Source organism: Hypomesus nipponensis, chromosome 5, assembly GCF_054491055.1.
Source record: "Hypomesus nipponensis isolate SF chromosome 5, ASM5449105v1, whole genome shotgun sequence".
NCBI classification, from domain to species: Eukaryota; Metazoa; Chordata; class Actinopteri; order Osmeriformes; family Osmeridae; genus Hypomesus; species Hypomesus nipponensis.
This window is the reverse complement of record NC_140365.1, coordinates 15,832,501-15,837,500: the sequence shown is the minus strand read 5'-3', so window position 1 is coordinate 15,837,500 and position 5,000 is coordinate 15,832,501. Positions and strand designations below refer to the sequence as shown.

The 5,000-nt window shown below is 47.0% G+C and overlaps 17 non-coding genes across 17 annotated transcripts in view; all 17 read left to right on the top strand.

Annotated features, from left to right (window-relative positions):
• Positions 1 to 76, top strand: part of LOC146291692 (5S ribosomal RNA) — a 119-nt gene extending 43 nt beyond the window's left edge. Inside the window, exon 1 of the ribosomal RNA XR_014757867.1 lies at positions 1 to 76. This exon is cut by the window's left edge and continues 43 nt beyond it. This is a non-coding gene — a ribosomal RNA (5S ribosomal RNA).
• Positions 77 to 250: 174 nt separating this feature from the next.
• Positions 251 to 369, top strand: LOC146291691 (5S ribosomal RNA). Its single transcript, XR_014756352.1, has one exon. It is a non-coding gene; the product is annotated as a 5S ribosomal RNA (ribosomal RNA).
• Positions 370 to 555: 186 nt separating this feature from the next.
• Positions 556 to 674, top strand: LOC146291690 (5S ribosomal RNA). The gene has a single exon (XR_014756351.1). It is a non-coding gene; the product is annotated as a 5S ribosomal RNA (ribosomal RNA).
• A 182-nt stretch (positions 675 to 856) lies between these two features.
• LOC146291689 (5S ribosomal RNA) lies at positions 857 to 975 on the top strand. Its single transcript, XR_014757596.1, has one exon. It is a non-coding gene; the product is annotated as a 5S ribosomal RNA (ribosomal RNA).
• Positions 976 to 1,153: 178 nt separating this feature from the next.
• LOC146291688 (5S ribosomal RNA) lies at positions 1,154 to 1,272 on the top strand. The gene has a single exon (XR_014757866.1). It is a non-coding gene; the product is annotated as a 5S ribosomal RNA (ribosomal RNA).
• A 176-nt stretch (positions 1,273 to 1,448) lies between these two features.
• On the top strand, positions 1,449 to 1,567 carry LOC146291687 (5S ribosomal RNA). The gene has a single exon (XR_014756350.1). It is a non-coding gene; the product is annotated as a 5S ribosomal RNA (ribosomal RNA).
• Positions 1,568 to 1,739: 172 nt separating this feature from the next.
• On the top strand, positions 1,740 to 1,858 carry LOC146291686 (5S ribosomal RNA). The gene has a single exon (XR_014757071.1). It is a non-coding gene; the product is annotated as a 5S ribosomal RNA (ribosomal RNA).
• Positions 1,859 to 2,044: 186 nt separating this feature from the next.
• Positions 2,045 to 2,163, top strand: LOC146291685 (5S ribosomal RNA). Its single transcript, XR_014757865.1, has one exon. It is a non-coding gene; the product is annotated as a 5S ribosomal RNA (ribosomal RNA).
• Positions 2,164 to 2,337: 174 nt separating this feature from the next.
• On the top strand, positions 2,338 to 2,456 carry LOC146291684 (5S ribosomal RNA). The gene has a single exon (XR_014756349.1). It is a non-coding gene; the product is annotated as a 5S ribosomal RNA (ribosomal RNA).
• A 184-nt stretch (positions 2,457 to 2,640) lies between these two features.
• Positions 2,641 to 2,759, top strand: LOC146291683 (5S ribosomal RNA). The gene has a single exon (XR_014756348.1). It is a non-coding gene; the product is annotated as a 5S ribosomal RNA (ribosomal RNA).
• A 182-nt stretch (positions 2,760 to 2,941) lies between these two features.
• Positions 2,942 to 3,060, top strand: LOC146291682 (5S ribosomal RNA). The gene has a single exon (XR_014757595.1). It is a non-coding gene; the product is annotated as a 5S ribosomal RNA (ribosomal RNA).
• Positions 3,061 to 3,238: 178 nt separating this feature from the next.
• On the top strand, positions 3,239 to 3,357 carry LOC146291681 (5S ribosomal RNA). The gene has a single exon (XR_014757864.1). It is a non-coding gene; the product is annotated as a 5S ribosomal RNA (ribosomal RNA).
• Positions 3,358 to 3,533: 176 nt separating this feature from the next.
• LOC146291680 (5S ribosomal RNA) lies at positions 3,534 to 3,652 on the top strand. Its single transcript, XR_014756347.1, has one exon. It is a non-coding gene; the product is annotated as a 5S ribosomal RNA (ribosomal RNA).
• Positions 3,653 to 3,824: 172 nt separating this feature from the next.
• On the top strand, positions 3,825 to 3,943 carry LOC146291679 (5S ribosomal RNA). The gene has a single exon (XR_014757070.1). It is a non-coding gene; the product is annotated as a 5S ribosomal RNA (ribosomal RNA).
• Positions 3,944 to 4,117: 174 nt separating this feature from the next.
• LOC146291678 (5S ribosomal RNA) lies at positions 4,118 to 4,236 on the top strand. Its single transcript, XR_014756346.1, has one exon. It is a non-coding gene; the product is annotated as a 5S ribosomal RNA (ribosomal RNA).
• A 186-nt stretch (positions 4,237 to 4,422) lies between these two features.
• Positions 4,423 to 4,541, top strand: LOC146291677 (5S ribosomal RNA). Its single transcript, XR_014756345.1, has one exon. It is a non-coding gene; the product is annotated as a 5S ribosomal RNA (ribosomal RNA).
• Positions 4,542 to 4,731: 190 nt separating this feature from the next.
• On the top strand, positions 4,732 to 4,850 carry LOC146291676 (5S ribosomal RNA). Its single transcript, XR_014756344.1, has one exon. It is a non-coding gene; the product is annotated as a 5S ribosomal RNA (ribosomal RNA).
• Positions 4,851 to 5,000: the final 150 nt, after the last annotated feature.

The window sequence follows — 5,000 nt, the reverse complement described above, 5'->3', positions numbered from 1 at the left end:
CTCGGAAGCTAAGCAGGGTCGGGCCTGGTTAGTACTTGGATGGGAGACCGCCTGGGAATACCAGGTGCTGTATGCTCTTTTGCTCATTCACTTAGAAACTGACATCTTGCAATATGCACAAGTAGTCCTTCATGAAAGGGGCTGGAAGCTGTTTTCATTTTGACACGAGAGAGAGAGAGAGAGAGACTACCTTGCATTGTCAATTGCTAAATCTGTATATGGATAAGTAGCCTATGGTTGTCAACTTATTTCGTACGGCCATACCAGCCTGGCAACGCCCGATCTCGTCTGATCTCGGAAGCTAAGCAGGGTCGGGCCTGGTTAGTACTTGGATGGGAGACCGCCTGGGAATACCAGGTGCTGTATGCTCTTTTGCTCATTCACTTAGAAACTGACATCTTGCAATATGCACAAGTAGTCCTTCATGAAAGGGGCTGGAAGCTGTTTTCATTTTGACACGAGAGAGAGAGAGAGAGAGAGAGAGAGAGAGACTACCTTGCATTGTCAATTGCTAAATCTGTATATGGATAAGTAGCCTATGGTTGTCAACTTATTTCGTACGGCCATACCAGCCTGGCAACGCCCGATCTCGTCTGATCTCGGAAGCTAAGCAGGGTCGGGCCTGGTTAGTACTTGGATGGGAGACCGCCTGGGAATACCAGGTGCTGTATGCTCTTTTGCTCATTCACTTAGAAACTGACATCTTGCAATATGCACAAGTAGTCCTTCATGAAAGGGGCTGGAAGCTGTTTTCATTTTGACACGAGAGAGAGAGAGAGAGAGAGAGAGAGACTACCTTGCATTGTCAATTGCTAAATCTGTATATGGATAAGTAGCCTATGGTTGTCAACTTATTTAGTACGGCCATACCAGCCTGGCAACGCCCGATCTCGTCTGATCTCGGAAGCTAAGCAGGGTCGGGCCTGGTTAGTACTTGGATGGGAGACCGCCTGGGAATACCAGGTGCTGTATGCTCTTTTGCTCATTCACTTAGAAACTGACATCTTGCAATATGCACAAGTAGTCCTTCATGAAAGGGGCTGGAAGCTGTTTTCATTTTGACACGAGAGAGAGAGAGAGAGAGAGAGACTACCTTGCATTGTCAATTGCTAAATCTGTATATGGATAAGTAGCCTATGGTTGTCAACTTATTTGGTACGGCCATACCAGCCTGGCAACGCCCGATCTCGTCTGATCTCGGAAGCTAAGCAGGGTCGGGCCTGGTTAGTACTTGGATGGGAGACCGCCTGGGAATACCAGGTGCTGTATGCTCTTTTGCTCATTCACTTAGAAACTGACATCTTGCAATATGCACAAGTAGTCCTTCATGAAAGGGGCTGGAAGCTGTTTTCATTTTGACACGAGAGAGAGAGAGAGAGAGAGACTACCTTGCATTGTCAATTGCTAAATCTGTATATGGATAAGTAGCCTATGGTTGTCAACTTATTTCGTACGGCCATACCAGCCTGGCAACGCCCGATCTCGTCTGATCTCGGAAGCTAAGCAGGGTCGGGCCTGGTTAGTACTTGGATGGGAGACCGCCTGGGAATACCAGGTGCTGTATGCTCTTTTGCTCATTCACTTAGAAACTGACATCTTGCAATATGCACAAGTAGTCCTTCATGAAAGGGGCTGGAAGCTGTTTTCATTTTGACACGAGAGAGAGAGAGAGAGACCACCTTGCATTGTCAATTGCTAAATCTGTATATGGATAAGTAGCCTATGGTTGTCAACTTATTTCGTACGGCCATACCAGCCTGTCAACGCCCGATCTCGTCTGATCTCGGAAGCTAAGCAGGGTCGGGCCTGGTTAGTACTTGGATGGGAGACCGCCTGGGAATACCAGGTGCTGTATGCTCTTTTGCTCATTCACTTAGAAACTGAAATCTTGCAATATGCACAAGTAGTCCTTCATGAAAGGGGCTGGAAGCTGTTTTCATTTTGACACGAGAGAGAGAGAGAGAGAGAGAGAGAGAGAGACTACCTTGCATTGTCAATTGCTAAATCTGTATATGGATAAGTAGCCTATGGTTGTCAACTTATTTGGTACGGCCATACCAGCCTGGCAACGCCCGATCTCGTCTGATCTCGGAAGCTAAGCAGGGTCGGGCCTGGTTAGTACTTGGATGGGAGACCGCCTGGGAATACCAGGTGCTGTATGCTCTTTTGCTCATTCACTTAGAAACTGACATCTTGCAATATGCACAAGTAGTCCTTCATGAAAGGGGCTGGAAGCTGTTTTCATTTTGACACGAGAGAGAGAGAGAGAGAGACTACCTTGCATTGTCAATTGCTAAATCTGTATATGGATAAGTAGCCTATGGTTGTCAACTTATTTCGTACGGCCATACCAGCCTGGCAACGCCCGATCTCGTCTGATCTCGGAAGCTAAGCAGGGTCGGGCCTGGTTAGTACTTGGATGGGAGACCGCCTGGGAATACCAGGTGCTGTATGCTCTTTTGCTCATTCACTTAGAAACTGACATCTTGCAATATGCACAAGTAGTCCTTCATGAAAGGGGCTGGAAGCTGTTTTCATTTTGACACGAGAGAGAGAGAGAGAGAGAGAGAGAGAGACTACCTTGCATTGTCAATTGCTAAATCTGTATATGGATAAGTAGCCTATGGTTGTCAACTTATTTCGTACGGCCATACCAGCCTGGCAACGCCCGATCTCGTCTGATCTCGGAAGCTAAGCAGGGTCGGGCCTGGTTAGTACTTGGATGGGAGACCGCCTGGGAATACCAGGTGCTGTATGCTCTTTTGCTCATTCACTTAGAAACTGACATCTTGCAATATGCACAAGTAGTCCTTCATGAAAGGGGCTGGAAGCTGTTTTCATTTTGACACGAGAGAGAGAGAGAGAGAGAGAGAGAGACTACCTTGCATTGTCAATTGCTAAATCTGTATATGGATAAGTAGCCTATGGTTGTCAACTTATTTAGTACGGCCATACCAGCCTGGCAACGCCCGATCTCGTCTGATCTCGGAAGCTAAGCAGGGTCGGGCCTGGTTAGTACTTGGATGGGAGACCGCCTGGGAATACCAGGTGCTGTATGCTCTTTTGCTCATTCACTTAGAAACTGACATCTTGCAATATGCACAAGTAGTCCTTCATGAAAGGGGCTGGAAGCTGTTTTCATTTTGACACGAGAGAGAGAGAGAGAGAGAGAGACTACCTTGCATTGTCAATTGCTAAATCTGTATATGGATAAGTAGCCTATGGTTGTCAACTTATTTGGTACGGCCATACCAGCCTGGCAACGCCCGATCTCGTCTGATCTCGGAAGCTAAGCAGGGTCGGGCCTGGTTAGTACTTGGATGGGAGACCGCCTGGGAATACCAGGTGCTGTATGCTCTTTTGCTCATTCACTTAGAAACTGACATCTTGCAATATGCACAAGTAGTCCTTCATGAAAGGGGCTGGAAGCTGTTTTCATTTTGACACGAGAGAGAGAGAGAGAGAGAGACTACCTTGCATTGTCAATTGCTAAATCTGTATATGGATAAGTAGCCTATGGTTGTCAACTTATTTCGTACGGCCATACCAGCCTGGCAACGCCCGATCTCGTCTGATCTCGGAAGCTAAGCAGGGTCGGGCCTGGTTAGTACTTGGATGGGAGACCGCCTGGGAATACCAGGTGCTGTATGCTCTTTTGCTCATTCACTTAGAAACTGACATCTTGCAATATGCACAAGTAGTCCTTCATGAAAGGGGCTGGAAGCTGTTTTCATTTTGACACGAGAGAGAGAGAGAGAGACCACCTTGCATTGTCAATTGCTAAATCTGTATATGGATAAGTAGCCTATGGTTGTCAACTTATTTCGTACGGCCATACCAGCCTGTCAACGCCCGATCTCGTCTGATCTCGGAAGCTAAGCAGGGTCGGGCCTGGTTAGTACTTGGATGGGAGACCGCCTGGGAATACCAGGTGCTGTATGCTCTTTTGCTCATTCACTTAGAAACTGAAATCTTGCAATATGCACAAGTAGTCCTTCATGAAAGGGGCTGGAAGCTGTTTTCATTTTGACACGAGAGAGAGAGAGAGAGAGACCACCTTGCATTGTCAATTGCTAAATCTGTATATGGATAAGTAGCCTATGGTTGTCAACTTATTTCGTACGGCCATACCAGCCTGGCAACGCCCGATCTCGTCTGATCTCGGAAGCTAAGCAGGGTCGGGCCTGGTTAGTACTTGGATGGGAGACCGCCTGGGAATACCAGGTGCTGTATGCTCTTTTGCTCATTCACTTAGAAACTGACATCTTGCAATATGCACAAGTAGTCCTTCATGAAAGGGGCTGGAAGCTGTTTTCATTTTGACACAAGAGAGAGAGAGAGAGAGAGAGAGAGAGAGACTACCTTGCATTGTCAATTGCTAAATCTGTATATGGATAAGTAGCCTATGGTTGTCAACTTATTTCGTACGGCCATACCAGCCTGGCAACGCCCGATCTCGTCTGATCTCGGAAGCTAAGCAGGGTCGGGCCTGGTTAGTACTTGGATGGGAGACCGCCTGGGAATACCAGGTGCTGTATGCTCTTTTGCTCATTCACTTAGAAACTGACATCTTGCAATATGCACAAGTAGTCCTTCATGAAAGGGGCTGGAAGCTGTTTTCATTTTGACACGAGAGAGAGAGAGAGAGAGAGAGAGAGAGAGAGAGACTACCTTGCATTGTCAATTGCTAAATCTGTATATGGATAAGTAGCCTATGGTTGTCAACTTATTTCGTACGGCCATACCAGCCTGGCAACGCCCGATCTCGTCTGATCTCGGAAGCTAAGCAGGGTCGGGCCTGGTTAGTACTTGGATGGGAGACCGCCTGGGAATACCAGGTGCTGTATGCTCTTTTGCTCATTCACTTAGAAACTGACATCTTGCAATATGCACAAGTAGTCCTTCATGAAAGGGGCTGGAAGCTGTTTTCATTTTGACACAAGAGAGAGAGAGAGAGAGAGAGAGAGAGACTACCTTGCATTGTCAATTGCTAAATCTGT